This window comes from Cyanistes caeruleus, chromosome 8 (assembly GCF_971803275.1).
Source record: "Cyanistes caeruleus chromosome 8, bCyaCae1.hap1.1, whole genome shotgun sequence".
Lineage (NCBI taxonomy): Eukaryota > Metazoa > Chordata > Aves > Passeriformes > Paridae > Cyanistes > Cyanistes caeruleus.
The window spans coordinates 66951-69630 of record NC_141708.1 but is presented as its reverse complement, the minus strand read 5'-3'; the positions used below and the strand labels follow the sequence as shown (position 1 = coordinate 69630).

The following is a 2680-nucleotide window of genomic DNA, read 5'->3' as shown; positions in this document are numbered from 1 at the left end:
CCAGAAACCCCAGCATCACTTATAGCATCTCCGATCTCTGGGCTCCTCGGCTCGGCAGCTCTCAGAGGCCTTGGAATCGCATCTCTTTCGAAAAGCATCCGATCGGATGTCTTTTAGACGTCTTCTTCCGAGCTGTGTCAACAGCCGTGCGCCGCGAGGATCCATTGTTGCGGCTTAGGACTTGAAGAAACGCAAAGATAGGTAGAGGATTGCGGCCGTAAGATTCTTGGGCCTCCGTCTTGGCGGTTCCTGGAGTTTGTCATTCCGTCAGCATCTTCTTCCTCCCGGGTTCTGTGAGCTTCATCAGCTCGCCTTCATTCTCACCCGGCTCATCTCGTTCCGCATTCTCAGTCCTCGCGGCCGTCCTTGTGGCCCAGAGTTTTGTCTCCCCATTGTGTCCCCTCGTCGGGTGTCTGGTGTGTCACGGGTGTCTGGGTGTAGTTGTCCCGGAGCTGCTCTGCCCTGCTGCCCAGCCCGGCTGTAGGTGTAAAAGGCCAAGTCCCAGGCCCCTGTAATTTGAAATTTGTGATGTAGGGTGTAGCTGGGGTCTAGAACATATCCCTAGATCAACACAAGATGTCTGGAGCTGTGAAGTTACCCTGCAGCACTTTGACTTTTGTCTCAGCTCTCTTTCAGATGCGGACGGATGAAATCGGTGGCAGAGCGCCCCATCCAGGGTAAGGGGGTTCCCCAGAGAAGGTAAGTCAATGTTTGTCTTTGCAGGGCAACTGGAACCGGTCACTGTGTTACAGGTCTCCTCTTTGTCTTTATTTTTAGGAAATAGAGCCAGCTAGCAGCAGTCAAGGTGAAGTGGGCAAGGTGAGCGTTGACCGGTGGAGGGAGGCTGTTGTTATCGCTGAGCTCTCAGTTTCTGGTGCAACGCCAAGCGTCCCTTCTTGTTTGCGTGCTTTAGGCGGTCCAGTCGCGTTTCGTCGAGACCCCGTCACCAGCCGGCCGGCACGCCTGCTTCGCCGCTCCCGTGAGCCCTGCGGAAGCGTTACAGGGACCGCGTGACGGAGCCTTTTCCACGTAAAGGGGCCGTGTGGGTGGCCTTCAGGAAGGGGCCGAGGGCTTCCCGTGAGTTGGGGATGTCGGGAGGAGGAGCGAGGGCCTGTTCAAGTCTCAGCAACGCCACATCACTTTTTCTTCTCTTAACTCAGGCGCGCCCTGCGACGACGCTGCCTGGTCCCGGCGTGGCCGTATCGTGCGGCCTCAGGACACGGCCGTTCGCAGGAGACCGTGAGTAGCAGAATTGTCGGGTTTTGGCCGACGCCCTGCAAAGATCAGCTGCTGATTTTCTGTTTTATTTTTGGTAGCTGACGGAGAGACGACAGCCTGGCGATGGCAGGAACTTCCCGGACGGCCAGGCGGCCTTCCTTGGCGCTCCGTGTGGATCCTCCCCAGCGGGCATCCGAGAGCTGAGTCAAAGGCTACGACCCGCAGAGGGGATGAAAGCGGGGTGCCGGGTCGGGACTTGTGACCTGGGATATTTGAGTCAGCTTTGGGGACGGGGAGGTCCAGGCTGTGGCCCCTTAGGCCGCACGGTGGGAGAGCCTCACTTTTGTTCACCGTGCTGAGGTGTGCAGGACAGAGCAGCCTCGGGGCGTGGCGTGTCACTTGTCCGTCGTGCCTTCTGTGTCTTTTGTGCCTCTTGTGTTGTACGTGCCTTGCCCTATCTCTTCTGGGGGCTTACCAGAAACCCCAGCATCACTTATAGCATCTCCGATCTCTGGGCTCCTCGGCTCGGCAGCTCTCAGAGGCCTTGGAATCGCATCTCTTTCGAAAAGCATCCGATTGGATGTCTTTTAGACGTCTTCTTCCGAGCTGTGTCAACAGCCGTGCGCCGTGAGGATCCATTGTTGCGGCTTAGGACTTGAAGAAACGCAAAGATAGGTAGAGGATTGCGGCCATAAGATTCTTGGGCATCCATCCTGGCGGTTCCTGGAGTTTGTCATTCCGTCAGCATCTTCTTCCTCCCGGGTTCTGTGAGCTTCATCAGCTTGCCTTCGTTCTCACCCGGCTCATCTCGTTCCGCATTCTCTCAGTGCTTGCGGTCGTTCTTGTGGCCCAAAGTTTTGTCTCCCCATTGTGTCCCCTCGTCTGTTGTCTGGTGTGTCACGGGTGTCTGGGTGTAGTTGTCCCGGAGCTGCTCTGCCCTGCTGCCCAGCCTGGATATAGGTGTAAAAGGCCAAGTCCCAGGCTCCTGTAATTTGAAATTTGTGACATACGTTTTACTTTGTAATCTAGATGCTTTTCCTACATCGACACTAGATGTCTGCATTTGTGAAGTTATCCTGCAGCGCTTTGAGTTTTGTCTTAGCTTTCTAAGCATTTTATTATTTGCTGCCCAATGTGGGGTTCAGAAGAGTAAGGAAAACCTGTGCTGATTATGTTGTATTGGTACTTACTGTGTGCTGGGATAAAGGACTTTGTAATGGTGTTACTTAAGTTCATGTCTCTCAGGGTGGAGGCCTTTATGTTGTTCTAGTCTCTGAGTTTTTTTCGAGGTTTTAATGCCTTTCTTGTCCCTAAGTTTATTTTCTTATCCAAAAATAACTCCAATAGTGTCGCTACTACATAACTTTCACAGTAAAAGAGCACAGATTAAAATAGCTGTTATGCTAAGCTCAGTAATAATGATGGATAAAAACTTTATAAAAGTACTGAAATTTGTACCAAA

The 2680-nt window shown here is 53.1% G+C and overlaps 1 long non-coding RNA gene across 1 annotated transcript; it reads left to right on the top strand.

The window, feature by feature from the left end:
- The first annotated feature begins 383 nt into the window (after positions 1-383).
- LOC147651792 (uncharacterized) lies at positions 384-2680 on the top strand. The gene is made up of 5 exons (XR_015289770.1): positions 384-699; positions 778-819; positions 914-1077; positions 1161-1239; positions 1317-2680. It is a non-coding gene; the product is annotated as an uncharacterized LOC147651792 (long non-coding RNA).